This window comes from Rutidosis leptorrhynchoides, chromosome 6, assembly GCF_046630445.1.
Source record: "Rutidosis leptorrhynchoides isolate AG116_Rl617_1_P2 chromosome 6, CSIRO_AGI_Rlap_v1, whole genome shotgun sequence".
Lineage (NCBI taxonomy): Eukaryota > Viridiplantae > Streptophyta > Magnoliopsida > Asterales > Asteraceae > Rutidosis > Rutidosis leptorrhynchoides.
Window position 1 is genome coordinate 87085187 of NC_092338.1, and position 17412 is coordinate 87102598.

Genomic DNA, 17412 nt, shown 5'->3' on the forward strand with positions numbered 1-17412 from the left:
TAAATCCCCATAACTAGGCACCCAAATTCTTCTGGCGAAATATCAGAGTCCAGTCTCATTAACCTCGAATCGAGAGACAAGAATGTTCGCACATTCCTGAGAAATATTCTCATCCTTGAGAGCCTCATCTTGGGCTACGCGGATTTGGCTATTGAGATTTGTGTGGATGGTGATGTTTAAGGCGCGAACACGAAGAGGTACCATTCTCTCCTTTCGGCTCAAGGCATCGGCTACAACATTTGCCTTGCCATGATGGTAACGAAGTTCACAATCATAATCATTCAACGTCTCGATCCATCGTCGCTATCTCATGTTTAGCTGCTTCTGATCGAATATGTGTTGGAGGCTTTTGTGGTCGGTGAAGATGGTACTTTTAGATCCGTAAAGATAGTGTCTCCACAGTTTTAGCGCAAAGACGACGGCTCCAAGTTCAAGATTGTGAGTCGTGTAGTTCCGCTCATGAATCTTCAATTGTCGGGAGGCGTAAGCAATAACCTTCTTCCGTTGCATCAATACACACCCAAAACCTTGTTGGGAGGTATCGCAATACACAACGAAGTCATCACTGCCTTCGGGAAGGGATAAGATAGGTGCGGTGGTTAACTTCTGCTTCAGGATTTGGAATGCCAACTATTGTTCGGCCGCCCAAATGAATTTCTTCTCTTTGTGAGTTAACGCGGTCAAAGGATGTGTAATCGGAGAGAAACCTTCGATGAATCGACGATAGTAACCGGTGAGGCCTAAAAATTGGCGGATATGAGTAGGAGTAGTGGGAGTTTCCCACTTGCTAATGGCTTTAATTTTCGCGGGATCGACTTTGATACCCTGATCGCTCACAATATGACCAAGAAATTGCACCTCCTTCAACCAAAATTCACACTTGGAGAATTTGGCATAGAGTTGCTCTTGTCTCAAGAGTTCAAGCACGAGTCAAAGATGTTGCTCATGTTCTTCTTCGCTTTTAGAATAGATTAGGATATCATCTATGAATACGATAACGAATTTGTCTAGGTACGGCTTTCATACTCGATTCATAAAATCCATGAAAACGACAGGTGTGTTAGTTAAACCAAATGGCATTACAAGAAACTCATAATGACCATAACGAGTTCAGAACACGGTCTTAAGTACATCGCTCTTCTTTACCCTCAACTGGTGATAACCTGATCGCAAATCGATCTTGGAGTAAACACTGGATCCTTGCAGCTGATTCAAAATATTGTCAATCCTGGGAAGGGGATACCGGTTCTTGATCGTCAACTTGTTCAGTTCATGATAATCGATAGACATGCAGAAAGATCCATCCTTCTTCTTCACGAACAAAACGGGAGCGCCCCAAGGCGAAGAACTTGGTCAAATAAATCCACGGTCTATCAGTTCCTGTAGTTGACTCTGCAACTCTTGCAGTTCGGAAGGCGCAAGTCGATAAGGTGCGCTAGCTACAGGTGCAGCTCCCGGCACTAGATCAATTTGAAACTCCACTGATCGCGGTGGGGGTAATCCCGGCAATTCTTCTAGAAAGACTTCGGGAAATTCGTTCACAATCGGTACATCCTTCACGCTTTTCAACTCAGTTTCCAACTTCTTCACATGTGCCAAAACAGCAAAACGCCCTTTTCTCATGACCTTTTGTGCCTTCATGCAACTAATAAGGTTCAACTTTGGGCTACATCTCTCCCCGTAAACAATTAGTGGCTCACCATCTTCGCGAGGTATACGAAGAATCTTTTCACCACAAATAACTCCTGCCTTTATCTTGGACATCCAGTCCATTCGACTATCACATCAAAGCTCCCCAACTTAATGGGTATCAAATCAATCTCAAAATCCACACCAGCTAAGTTTATTATACCTCCTCAGCCAATTTCGTTAACTTTCTCAAGTTTTCCATTGGCTACCTCAACAAGATAACTCTCCTCCAAAGGAACTAATGACCAATCTATCTTAGAGCAAAAGTGTCTACATATATAACTCTTATCGGCACCAGTATCAAACAAGACAGAAGCTAATAGTTTATTGATAATTAATGTACCTGTAACCAAGTCAGGATCCTCACGGGCATCTATGGCGTTCATGTTGAAGACTCTTCCACGTGCTGGCCTGCCATCCTTCTTCTTGTTGGGACATTCATTCTTGAAGTGGCCCTGCTGACCGCACTCAAAGCACTTCCTTGGTCCATTCGGGTTTGTCCTCACAGCTGGGGTGTTGCTCTTACAATCTCTGCCGATGTGTCCAGCCCTTTTACACTTCTCACACACTACGTTGAAGTATCCAGTATGATGCTTGTAGCATCTCTTACACTGAGGAAGGCTACCGTTGTAGTTAGGGTTAGGGTTAGGGTTCCTCCAATCGTAGTTTCCCTTAAAGTTCTCATGCCTCTTGGTTGGGTTTTGATCAAAACCTTTACCCTTACTTCCGTCCCACTTACGTTTCCCATTACTAGATCCCGATTTTGATTTCACCTTCTCTGGCTCTTGGCGGGTAATTTGATTCATCAAGGTGTGCGTCATGCGCATAGCTTCCCGGACATTTGCTGGTTTCGAAGAGGTGACATTTCCTTGGATGTTCTTGGGGAGTCCCCACAGATACCATTCTAATCGTTTGAACTCAGGAGTAACCATTGTGGGGCACATCAAGGCTAACTCCAAGTACCTCCAGTTATAGCCATCAAGGTCAGTTCCCACAACTTTAAGTTCCCAAAACTCCGCTTCCATTTTCTGAATTTCGATTCTGGGGGAGTATTCCTCAATCATAGCCATCTTAAACTCCTCCCAGGGTGTTGCATAAGCTTCGTCAATTCCCTGAGCCTGGGCGAACGTATTCCACTAAGTCAAAGCGCCATCCGACAGTGTGCAGGATGCGAACTTAGTCATGTTCGTGTCGGAACAGTTGCTAACCCGAAATACCAATTCGAGCTTTTCAAACCATCTTGTCAACCCAACGGGACCTTCCGTTCCACTGAAGGAATTTGGCTTGCAACTCATGAACTCTTTGTAAGTACACCCGTTCTGAGCAATCTGTAAGAACGGTGGTTGCATAGCATGGTCGAAGACAGGACCTTGTGCCATACCGAAAAATTATAGGGTAATCTTTACTATTTCTCCTATAAAGGATAGTAATTGCATCTGACACGTTGTAGACCATGAACATCTCCATGTCATTAGACATTGCATTAACAGTTGCTTGTTCATCGCTTTCCTTTACAACCGAACGGTAGTTTACCGAAAGGTAATATACGAAACAAGTAAACTGGACGTGTTGCTTTCCTGATACAAGGTTAGCAAGTGAGTGACATAAAACTGCAAGTTTTGAGCTAAAATTTTAAAATCTGAAACCCACAAAACCCACAAAAATATTTTGCAAACACCGGTGAAGAGTTATTCCGAAAAACTTATCTAGAGTAAAATCTAGCTTGGATTTTCAAAAGATCAAATGTTTTCATAAAGATTCAATTTCCTTAAGGATCTAAATTTTCATAGTCATGTGGGACTGTAAACCACATCGTTACTATCATTGTTCATACCGCCGTATTAAAATCACTGATGTATAAAGTGTGAGAATAAAAAAGTGATTCGAGTGAAGTGTGATTTAATTTCAAGTTCTGTATTGCTTGAGGACAAGCAACGTTCAAGTGTGGGGATATTTGATAGTGCTCCAAATGAACATATATTTAGTCGCAATATCATCCCAATATGTAAAGTTTTTAGTTGTAATTGTTCTATTTTTTTAGTTGTAATCGTTTAAATAAATAAATGTGAAGACGAAGCACGAAGATTAAAGAATTGAAGAAAAAGTGCCACTAAAGCTAAAAAAAGTGCCACTAAAGCTATAGTGCACTCAAAAGTGCCACTAAAAGTGAGTTAAAGACTTGCGCGGATTTTGGGAGTTAATGAAAATAATTTTTTGTGCAAATTACAAATTGCGAAACATAAAGTACAAGAGAAAAGACGTTCGAAGATTCGGAACCGAGATATGAACCGAGCATCAACGCGCGAGTCAACGAAGCTAAAATTACAAGTCAACTATGCACAAGAATATAGAATAATATATATATAATTATATAAAATTATATATATTATATTATATATTTTAAATAAGTGAGCCGCCCACGTTTTTGGCAAGCAAATGAGCTGTCACAGCTGGCCATGCGATCGCATGGCCAGGAAGCCCATAAATCATGCGATCGCATGACTGAAAAAGGCAGGTCAGGTCTATAAATTGCAACAAATTTCGACAAGTTATACACACTCTTTCACTCTTCTTCCTCTGTAAGAAATATATATATTTATATTTATAATATTAATTTTAATTTAAATTTAATAATAATTAGGTTAATGTAAGAAATGTTTTAAGGTTTTGTAAGTCGGAACTCTGTCCGTGTAACGCTACGCGATAAATAATCACTGTAAGCTATGTTATTATTATGCTTATTTGAGCCAAAGTAATCGTGATGTTGGGCTAAATATTAAGAAGGGGTGATTGGATTTTGTACCATAATTAGGGTTTGGACAAAAGACCGACACTTGTGAACATTGGACTATTGACTATTAATAGGTGTGGGTATTGTCTAATTGAATGACAACTCATTGAAACATGTCGAACCTATCTTCAAATTAGTTAATATAATAATTATTAAAATGATTACGAATGTCCTATTTAGTGACGTTTATACGACATCATTTACTATCATTTAATTAATCAATTGGATTGGGTAATTGATTATTCATTTTGGCCAAGTGGATAAATTAATGTATCATTGACTAATTAAAACAGGGGTAGATTACATATAAGGGTAATTGGTGTAATTGTTAACAAAGTATTAAAACCTTGGATTACACAGTCGATAACCTGGTGTAATTATTAACAAAGTATTAAAACCTTGTTACAGTTTAAATCCCTAATTAGTTGGAATATTTAACTTCGGGAATAAGGTTAATTTGACGAGCATTTTATAATTATGACCGATGGACTATTATGGACAAAAAACCAAATAGATATCAAATAATCCAGGACAAAGGACTATTAACCCAGGGTAATAAATTAAAATCAAAACGTCAAACATCATGATTACGGAAGTTTAAATAAGCATAATTCTTTTATTGTATTTCTTATCGTACTTTTATTTACTGTCATTTTATTATTCGCAATTTTATATATCGACATTTAAATATTTTTATTTATTTTACGCATTTTAATTATCGTCATTTATCTTTACGCTTTATTTAAAATCGACAAACCGGTCATTAAACGGTAAACCTCCCTTTTATAATATTACTACTTATATATATAGTACGTAATCACTAGCTCCTTGTGGAACGAACCAGACTTACTAAAAACTACACTACTCTACGATTAGGTACACTGCCTATAAGTATTGTAGCAAAGTTTAGGTATATCCATTCAATAAATAAATAACTTGTGTAAAATTGTATCGTATTTAATAGTATTTTGTAGTAAACTATAATAGTATTTCGTACTACATTTCACTCGCACATCAAGTTTTTGGCGCCGCTGCCGGGGAGCATATGCCGAAGCGAAACACTGTATAAAAAAAATTAATTTTTAAGCTATTTTTGTAAAAATATAATAAGTTTTAAACATAAAAATACAAAAATATAATATATATATATATATATATATATATATATATATATATATATATATATATATATATATATATATATATATATATATATATATATATATATATATATATATATATATCCATTTAAGTGTTCGAATAAAAAGAAAATATATTTTATATAAAGTATAAAAGTATATTTTTTTTAGTTCTTAAAAATATAATTCTAAATATTTCTCATATATTAATTTTGTAAAAAGTATGAATTAAATTCATATTTGAAAAAAAAAAAAAGTAAAAAAAAAAATGATTTGAGCCTGCACAATTTGAAACTGCAAGAAAACTGCACCTGCACTCTCATGCGATCGCATGAGCTGGAAACGTTGAATCCATGCGACCGCATGGCTTGGTCTGACACGGCTGAACCTAGTACTCATTAATTACGGTTTAGGGTTTTATTAATTATTATTATTATTAATTAACCTAATTAGGGTTTTAATTAAATAATAATTAGTTTTAGTTTTAATTAATTTTGTATTTTAAGTTTTAAGTAGTTTTATTAATATATAAATTAATACTTTTATAAAATAATAATATAAAAATAATATTTTTTATAAAAATAAGTAATTTTATCATTTTTTTGTTTCTTTTTATAAATTGTATATTAATCGTTTAATTCGTAATTTGTTTATTTATCGTTCGTAATTAGTTTTGAACTTAGTATTTTGCCGTAGTTTTTCTAAATCTTTAAGTTTTGCCGTAAAATCCCTTAAGTGCTTTTTCTTTAGAATTAAGATATAGGCGCTTTCGAATTTTGCGACGCAGTTTTTAGATTTTAGTGCCTTTTAAGTTTTTGCCGATTTTCCTATAGAATTCTTTTTAAGCTTTAATACCTTTAGACGCTAAGTTTTAGACGTAAAATTTTAGTTTATAAGTTTTAGATTTATTTTCGACTCTTTATTTTTCGACTCTTTATTTTTCGACCTCTTATTTTTCGACGCGCTTTTTCTTCCTCATTTCTACGCTCTAGTTTTGAGGACATAGAATTTTTTTATCTTTAAATTTCAACGAAAAATTATTTTAAGCGATTAAATTGATAGACATCCAAATTTTCTGGTTCGTAGTAATAGTTGGATTTGTTAGTGGCGAGTTGTGGGCTTCCGATTTAAAGGGTCCTGGCTACCTGCTGTGTCTATTGGCTATTCGAAACGTGAACAAAATCAGAAAAGTCTATTAATTTGATAACTTATATAATTTTTATCTTTATAACTAATTGGATATTCAGTGAATGCACCGAGCAAAACGTTCACCACCTTTCATACGTTCACCACCTGTAACCCGATCAAGATATCTAGCCAACATTATCGTCGTTGATTTTTCTTTAGAACCATCATCTAGTCAAACAAGTACTCCAACTCAAAATCCCGATAATCCATCTTTTGAACTCGACTTCGCAATTGAGAACCTGGAGGATATTCAAGGACAATTCCAAGATCCTGAACCACTAATCATTCCTCCTGAACCACAAACTGTTAAATCAGAATCTTCTAGTGATTCGGATTCAACAATTTCAAATATGGAAATAATGGAACCTCTAAGTATGGAAGATCGAATGAGAGCCACACGCACGGGACAAGGTCACACCATTATTCGGCCAGACATTAATGCGCCAGATTATGAAATCAAAGGACAAATTCTACACATGGTAACTAATCAATGCCAATATAGTGGTACGCCAAAAGAAGATCCAAACGAACATCTTCAAACCTTTAATAGGATCTGTACTCTATTTAAAATCAGAGAAGTTGAGGATGAACAGATATATCTCATGTTGTTTCCCTGGACTTTAAAGGAAGAAGCCAAAGATTGGTTAGAATCGTTACCCGAAGAAACGATTGATACATGGGATGTTTTAGTTGAGAAATTTCTTAAAAGATTCTTTCCGGCATCTAAAGCCATGAGACTTCAAGGAGAAATTGTTACGTTCGCGCTAAAGCCAAATGAAACATTATATGAGGCGTGGACAAGATTTGGAAAGTTGTTGAGAGGATGTCCTAAGCACGGTTTAGACACTTATCAAATAGTACAAATATTCTACCAAGGTGTCGACTTTGCTACATGAAAACACATCGACACAGCAGCTGGTGGTTCCATTATGAAGAAAACCACAACCGAAGCTCACAAGATAATTGATAATACAGCCTTCCACTCGCATGAGTGGCATCAAGAAAAAGATATTTTTCGTTCATCTAAAGTGGCTAAAGACGATTCTAGCCATGACTTTGATTCCGTTTCCGCAAAGATAGATGCTTTCGAGAGATGAATGGAAAAGATGACTAAAGATATTCACGCAATACGAATCGGTTGTGAGCAATGCGGTGGACCACACTTAACGAAAGATTGTCACATTGAACAAACCATGAAACAACGTGAGAATGTTTCCTACATGAACCAAAGGCCGGGAAATAATTATCAAAATAATTATCAACCGCCAAGGCCAAACTTCAATTGAAATCAAAACATTCTTTACAATCAAAATGGACCCAACAATAACTCGTACAACCAACAAGTTCCGAATAACCAACCAACTCAAAACAACACTTTCAATCAACAAAGACCTTGCTTGTATAAACCACCACAACAAACCGAAGAGAAAAAGTCAAATCTGGAAGAAATGGTACAAAAGCTAATGGAATCTCAAACACAATTTATTACATCTCAAACCCAAACAAATGAGAGGTTTGATCAGTCATTTAGAACTCAACAATCTTCCATTTTGAATCTAGAAAAACACGTAGGTACTCTTGCTAGCATGATGAGTAAGAGGGAACAAGGAAAGCTATCGAGTGATACTGAAGTAAATCCTCGGAATGAGAATGTTAATATGGTGTCAATAACAACTGAAAAATCAGCACCAGAAGATGGAAAGGTTTTAAATGTGAGTAACAATGAAGAAGTTACAACACCACCACCACCCGAGTATGTAAAGCCAGTGGTTGCAACATGTAGACTACCCATCCCGTTTCTAAAAAAAGGAGTTGAGTATGAGCAAGTGATGGGTAATAAAGTTTGTGATACCTTTGGAAAGAAGAAGAATAATAAGAAGGTACAAGAAACAAAAACCGTAAAAATAAACCCGGTGAAGACAGTTCCACCAAAACTTTCACCCAGGTTGGGTGATCCGGGTGAATTTATTGTTCCTTATCTACTTAGTGATTGTGTCATGTATGATGCACTAGCAGATTTAGGTGCGAGTGTGAGTGTTATGCCTCTTTCATTATATAAAAGATTAGGAGTAGGTGAGCTAAGTCCAACAGAAATGAGTGTTCGACTCCTTGATAAAACCATTAAGCACCCTGTTGGAATTGCTAACAACCTACCCGTTTAAGTGGGTAATTTAACATGTCTAGTCGAATTTATTGTCATTGACATAGAAGAGGACTCAAACATTCCTCTAATTTTAGGTCGACCATTCTTAGCGTCCACCGAGACGTTATTTGATGTAAAAAGGGTAGAATGACACTTAGTAATGGTGAAAAATCTGTCACCTTTGTGATTCGAAAGTCTAAATCTCCACCAACCAAATTCGTTGAACCAATAAAAACGATTGGTAAGAACCATATTGTTTTACCAACTCCAACGGTAGTGCTTAGCAATAATAAAACGCTTAAGTGTGGGGAAGATGAAGTAACACCTAATGATGACCTGATAACAAAGAATCCCGTTGTTGATGTGAAATTAAATGACCCCGTTATTAAAATTTTAATGAAGAAACTTATTAAACGAATTCGCGATGCTAGAACCAAGGGGAACTTTAAGTTATGTAACCGGTTAGTATCCAATCTATCGTTAAAAGAAAAGGTGAAACTAGTTGAATTTGTGGATATTACACAGGAATCCGACCAATGGCTTAAAGCAAAAGTCACATATATGCAAGTTGATTATGGTCTAAGAGAAATTGACGATGAAGTTAACCACAATTTCGACACCACAGCTACCTAAGTGTGGGGAGATTCAAATGTTCTAAAAAGAAAATGCTGTCTAGAGTTAGTTTTTCTGTTCTCATGTAGTTTCCAAGAATGGAATCCGATTGGTCTTTTCCACTAGCAGACACTAAAGAACTAGTTTTCTCCCCCCATTCTGAATTTTTGTTTTGTAGTTTTTGTATAAAATTAATATGCATTTTAAATTTAAGTTTTGTGTGAATTTAAAAACAAAATTTACTTTATTTCATTAAGATTAAAAAAAATGATTTCTAAAATTTGTCGTAAGTTAAAGACTAGGTCATGGAACCGAAATTGCTTTACCCAAGGATGGGGCGAAAAATTTTGTTACCATTATTTTAATATTATTGATCTAAAGTATGGCAAAAATATTATATGGACGTGGGGTTATATACCAAACTTCAAAAATATGCATATATATGTTTGTATTTTATGTTATGTACAAAACAGGGTAAAACAACGCACTTTATAAGACTGGCATTAAGTTCAGCAAAAGCTATTAATTTTGACGACAAGACGCAAACTATCAAATGTGATATAGCAACTGTAGGAATGAGCAAATGATGTGCACCATTTATCATTCGAACAAACAATATGATTGCAAACTCGGTATTTTTAATCATTTTTCTACGCTAATCGCCCTCATGATTTTAAATTTTTACTGATTTTTTGCAAATGAGGGCATTGCAAGATCTCAAGTGTGGGGAAGGGTTATAAATTCTCTCGGGTTTACACTTAGTTTAATTGCCAAATCTTGTGAAAATTTGAAAAATTTTCAATTAAATGAATTCAAAATCATGTTTATACATATTTATGAACGATAAAACTAGGTGATAATACCGAAATTATTGTTACCTCGAAAAGGAAATAAATTGAGGACCAACCCAAAATGCTTGAATTCATTTAAAATGGAGTAGAAGAGAATAAAAAGGCAAAGAAAGAAATAAAATAAAAGCTAAGTGTGGGAAGAATGCACCAAGTTCTTTAACATATATCACATATATTTGTACAAGATTATTGCAGGTACTTTTGTTTTGGACAAAACTAATCAGTTTTACCCGATTTACTGTAATATATTTGAAAGAAAGATGGATCTACACGATGAATCAATTCCATCATTAAAAGGAAGTAAAGTCTTCCGAAAAAGACACGTACTTCTTGATTTAGGTCAGGAAGTTGTCGTCCAGACCAGCTGTAGGTTGACGAAAAATCTAGAAAAGTCATCTCTAAAATTAGCAGGAAATCCACGAACCTCAACATCAAACAGGGTTGCCATGAGAGGATCTGTTTCGTAAAATGGGGAGGGCGCCATGCAAATTAGCTTGATAAGACTAATGAATCAGACCCCCAGAAAGGATAATCTCCTTAAAGATTAAAAATCAGCTTTTAAGCCTGATATTACTCAATCCTTGAGATTGACCATAAAGATTGAGAATTAAAAACTAATGGAATACAATGATATCTAAACTCGAGCTTGAACGAGAAAATATTTTGATCAAATTAAAACCGATTTGTTTTCTGAAAAACCCATTTTTAATGCATTCATTACCATTGAACGTAAAGTCCTAAGAATTCACCGGAATTCATTAGGTCACCTGAACCAAATCGGGTGTCAACGGTAAGAACGGTGGTTGTATAGCATGGTCGAATACAAGACCTTGTGCCAGACCAAAAAATTATAGGGTGATCTTTACTATTTCTTCTACAAAGGATAGTAATTGCATCCGACACGTTGTGGACCATAACATCTGCATGTCATTAGACATTGCCTTAACAGTTGCTTGTTCATCGCTTTCCTTTACAACCGGACGGTAGTTTTCCGAAAGGTAATATACGGAACAAGTAAACTGGACGTGTTGCTTTCCTAATACAAGGTTAGCAAGTGGGTGACATAAAACCGCAAGTTTTGAGCTAAAATTTTAAAATCTGAAACCCACAAAATCCATAAAAACATTTTGCAAACACCGGTGAAGGGTTATTCTGGAAAACTTATCTAGAGTAAAATCTAGCTTGAATTTTCAAAAGATCAAATGTTTTCATAAAGATCCAATTTCCTTAAGGATCTAAATTTTCATAGTCATGTGGGACTGTAAACCACATCGTTACTATCATTGTTCATAACGCCGTATTATAATCACTGATGTATAAAGTATGAGAATAAAAAAGTGATTCGAGTGAAGTGTGATTTAATTTCAAGTTCTGTATTGCTTGAGGACAAGCAACATTCAAGTGTGGGGATATTTGATAGTGCTCCAAACGAACATATATTTAGTCACAATATCATCCCAATATGTAAAGTTTTTAGTTGTAATTGTTCTATTTTTTTAGTTGTAATCGTTTAAATAAATAAATGTGAAGACGAAGCACGAAGATTAAAGAATTGAAGAATAAGTGCCACTAAAGCTAAAAAAGTGCCACTAAAGCCATAGTGTACTCAAAAGTGCCACTAAAAGTGAGTTAAAGACTTGCACGGATTTTGGGATTTAATGAAAATAATTTTTTGTGCAAATTACAAATTGCGAAACATAAAGTACAAAGTATTAAAGAGTACAAAAAGACGTTCGAAGATTCGGAACTGAGACATGAACCGAGCATCAACGCGCGAGTAAACGGAGCTAAAATAACAAGTCAACTATGCACAAGAATATAATATAATATATATATAATTATATAAAATTATATATATTATATTATATATTTTAAATAAGTGAGCCGCCCACGTTTTTGGCAAGCAAATGAGCTGTCACAGCTGGCCATGCGATCGCATGGCCAGGAAGCCCATAAATCATGCGATCGCATGACTGAAAAAGGCAGGTCATGTCTATAAATTGCAACAAATTTCGACAAGTTATACACACTCTTTCACTCTTCTTCCTCTGTAAGAAATATATATATTTATATTTATAATATTAAGTTTAATAATAATTGGGTTAATGTAAGAAATGTTTTAAGGTTTTGTATGTCGGAACTCTATCCGTGTAACGCTACGCGATAAATAATCACTGTAAGCTATGTTCTTCCTTTTTAAATTAATTTCTTGTAACTAAGTTATTATTATGCTTATTTGAGCCGAAGTAATCGTGATGTTGGGCTAAATATTAAGATGGGGTTATTGGATTTTGTACCGTAATTAGGGTTTGGACAAAAGACCGACACTTGTGAACATTGGACTATTGACTATTAATAGCTGGGGGGTATTGTCTAATTGAATGACAACTCATTGGAACCTGTCGAACCTATCTTCAAATTAGTTAATCTAATAATTATTAAAATGATTACGAAAGTCCTATTTAGTGACATTTATACGACATCGTTTACAATTATTTAATTAATCAATTGGATTGGGTAATTGATTATTCATTTTGGCCAAGTGGATAAATTAATGTATCATGGACTAATTAAAACAGGGGTGGATTACATACAAGGGTAATTGGTGTAATTGTTAACAAAGTATTAAAACCTTGGATTACACGCAGTCGATAACCTGGTGTAAATATTAACAAAGTATTAAAACCTTGTTACAGTTTAAATCCCTAATTAGTTGGAATATTTAACTTCGGGAATATGGTTAATTTGACGAGCATTTTATAATTATGACCGATGGACTATTATGGACAAATAACCAAATAGATATAAAATAATCCAGGATAAAGGACAATTAACCCAGGGTAATAAATTAAAATCAAAACGTCACGCATCATGATTACGGAAGTTTAAATAAGCATAATTCTTTTATTGTATTTCTCATCGTACTTTTATTTACTGTCATTTTATTATTCGCAATTTTATATATCGTCATTTAAATATTGTTATTTATTTTACGCATTTTAATTATCGTCATTTATCTTTACGCTTTATTTAAAATCGACAAACCGGTCATTAAACGATAAACCCCCCTTTTATATATATAGTTGTTAAAAATATAGTACGTAATCACTAGCTCCCTGTGGAACGAACCGGACTTACTAAAAACTACACTACTCTACGATTAGGTACACTGCCTATAAGTGTTGTAGCAAGGTTTAGGTATATCCATTCGATAAATAAATAAATAACTTGTGTAAAATTGTATCGTAATTAATAGTATTTTGTAGTAAACTATAATAGTATTTCGTACTACACCTCGCTCGCACATCATGCGTCTAACCCAATGTCCACGCTCATTACGGAAGGGACCGCCCCCATTTCCCCCAGGGATCACAGTATCATCGAAATGATGATGTGGCCCCGGGAGTCTAGGGCTGGGTGGAGCTGGGATCTCCTCGGGATCCTCGTCTCTGTCTGAGATGTCCATTAGGTCAGGTGTGTGTCTACTATCCCCAGAAGACGAATCGCCAGAGTCGCCGGAGGGTAGCGGTGAGTCAGCAACAATAGTAGGCGAGGTAGCAGACGTATCTGAATCACTCTCAAAGTCAATGGTCATGGGCGGCATGTCCGACATCTAAACAAGGAAAAATAACTTTTTCCATGTCAGTAAGACATATAGCAAGCACGTAATCAGGCATAGTAACTACAGTAGCCTAGATCGTCTACAGCAGTACATAGCATGGCAATATTAATAGTATCAAACAGAAGTAACATGCAATCAAAAGCAAATAGTAGCATGCAGTAGCGAGAATTGAAGGTATTTCGTATGCCCGAGAGACATATTAAATTAATGTGGCTAATATGTCATGATCCAAGTCGGGTCATACCCAATAACAAGCTTACCGACACCTTATAAGTATTTAATCTTAACGAATGGATCGTTAAATAAATACGCGACACTTGGATTTTAGAAAATCGGTTTTCTAAAATATCATCACTTGGGTTAAATTATTTGGATAATTTATATGTAATTATTTATAGGTTTAAATAATTATGTTGTGTTATATTTTATAAAATGGTTTATAAAATTGTTGCAAGTAACAAATACATGTTTGTTTTATATAAGTTTTATAAACTTATATACAAGTTTTATAAAATTGAATCTTGTATAAAATAAATGTGTAAGTGTGGGCAGTTTTGTAGGCTCCAAGAAGAGTCCACCCATGCTTATTCTTGTGACTTTTAAAGACCACAACTCCCTAAGTGCATGCTAGTTTTAATAGACCAAAGAAAGACTCAAAATATATAATATTTTGAAGTGCCAAAACAGCTGAATATTGCTGTCCAAAACTGCTGCTGCTGTTCGACATTTTTGGGCAGAAAGAAGGGGTCTTCAAGCTTGGTTTTTGGTCATTCAATTGTCTCTAAATCCTAACTACATTAAGGGTGGTGTTGGTGCACTAAAGCTTGGGGTATTACTTGTTTGAGGCTTCAAGTTAGAAGCTTATAAGCCATCTTCTTCTTCATCATTGCAGCTATCCAATTCAGTCCTTAAACTTGTTTTAAGGAGGTATAAAACTCTTCCTTTCTTGTTAATTAGTAAGCATTATTTCACAACTTGATCCAAGATGGGATTTAGCTTTAATTGGTTTAATGATAACAAGTAAAATTGGTAATTTCACGCTTCCGTTTTATAATGATTCTTAAATGGTTTTAAGAGTTTCAAACTTGTTAAATCCCTTCAATGGTATCTAGAGCCGAGGTTGTTGAAATATGCTTCGTAATGTTGTTTTAAACCCACTATATTTGCAATCTATGAACATGCATGAATGTAGATTGCAAAAATCAATGGGTTTGGGTGGGTTTATGTGTTAGGCCGAATTGTTTGGGTTCCAAAAGTGGGTTTTGAGCTCTTTCATTTGGTCATATTTGGTTGCATGTTCATGTTCACAATCATAGCCTTGACCTTGTGTTGAATGCATGTTATGGTTGTATGTTTGGTTAATTTGTAATATTCATTTGGTATGTAATATTAATTCATTCAATTGGATGTAATATTTATTTTGGCTATGTAATTTGTTTTACATTTGGTATGTAAAATAGAATAGGTTGTATTTTCATTTTCTAGATAAAAATGTATTAGGATACATATTTTGTAAAATGAAGATACATGATGATGAAGACTTGAAGAACACAAGGAACATATGGATGCAAGGTTAAGTGGGAGATTTGAAATCTCCTACTTTGTATTATTACCCCTTAACCCGGTGACATTTGTTTTCGGCTAAACAAATGTCCACCAAAATGGCTAGATTGTGAACATACTTGTTTTGCATGTGTGGTTGTTTGTTTGTTTATTGTATTGTATGTTTGGTTGATACAATTAATCACAAGATAACAACAAGCAAAACGACAATTTAATTGGTTAAATTAGACGTATTAATAACATGCAAGACGACAATTTAATTGGTTAAATTAAAAGCAACTAAAGACCTTAATAAATGGTTATTAAGAACAAGAAAAGGATCACATATATATAAAATGGTTTATATCAAGTAATTGGCAAATTACAAGACTTGAAAATGGATTTCAAATGAACCATACACTAAATGCATGTTGGTGTATGGCATAAATGTTTTCTTAAACTAGAATTAACGAAAACTTAAAATCCCTTAATCGACAAGGTAAACAAGTTTAACGCCATCCTTTTGTGGGACACTTAAACATAGTAGGGAACTCATAATGGGATAAAGGTCACCTAACCGTTATGAGCTAACTAATATGGTTAAGGTAAAATTCGCATGCTTGTGGGATAAAGGTCACCTAACCACTTGTATATTAATTTTACATGTTTACACAAGTAGGACGACTTGATTTGGGAATCATGAACTTAGGGTCACCGAAGCATGAGAAACAAATAGGCGTTGATGGGATAAATATGCCATGCAAAAGGATTGTATGATCCCATAATTTAGAAGTTGCAAAAGGATTGCAATTGTCATATAAATGACTACCTAGCTAAATCAAATGACGGGATAAAGGTCACCTAACCGAAATTTGATTTACCGTTGGATTCTAATATTTAATAAGTCAATTAAAATTTAAAAGGGTATTGTTCATTAAATTTAAAAATCGATACTTAAATGAACTTTGTTAAATTTTGTAGATGGCCGCCAATAACAACAACATGCAAAATGCACCTATTAACTTGAACAACCTATCGTTAAGGTCTCTCCTCGAGAAAGACAAACTCAACCATACGAACTTTATGGATTGGTTCCGCAATCTTAGAATTGTCCTCAAACTTGAGGATAAAGCGTATGTGTTGGAGGACCCTATTCCCGACCAACCGGATGAGGAAGATCTAGAGGGCATGGCTTATTATGACAAGTATTGCGCCGATTCGGTGCAAGTCGCTTGCCTAATGCTTGGGACTATGATACCCGAACTCCAAAAGGATTTCGAACATCATAGTGCATATGACTTGATTACGCAATTGAAGGAGATGTTCCTTCAACAAGCACGTGTCGAGCGCTTCGAAACGGTTCGAGCGTTACATGCATGTCGTATGGATGACACCCAATCCGTATCCTCTTATGTCCTCAAAATGAAAAGCCTTATTGATCGCGCAAACCGTCTTAATCTCAACATATCTAATGAGCTAGCCACTGATCTTATCCTAAACTCCCTGTCAAAGAGGTTTGACCAATTTGTAATTAATTACAATATGAATGGGATGGATAAGACCATCGGTGAGCTTCATGGCATGTTAAGAACGGCCGAAACAAGCATGGGTAAAAGGGCTTCACTCGTGCTAATGATCAATGATGGCGGGTCAAAAGGTAACAACACCTCTAAGCCTAAGGTGGCTAAGAGAAAAGGACCCGCCTATCAAGGCAAGGGAAAGGTGAAGATGGTTACCCCAACCAAGAACAAGAACAAAAAGCAAAAGGTTGCGGAAAAGGCAAACCCCAAGGAAGACCCATGTTTCGGTTGCGGTGAGATGGGTCATTGGAAACG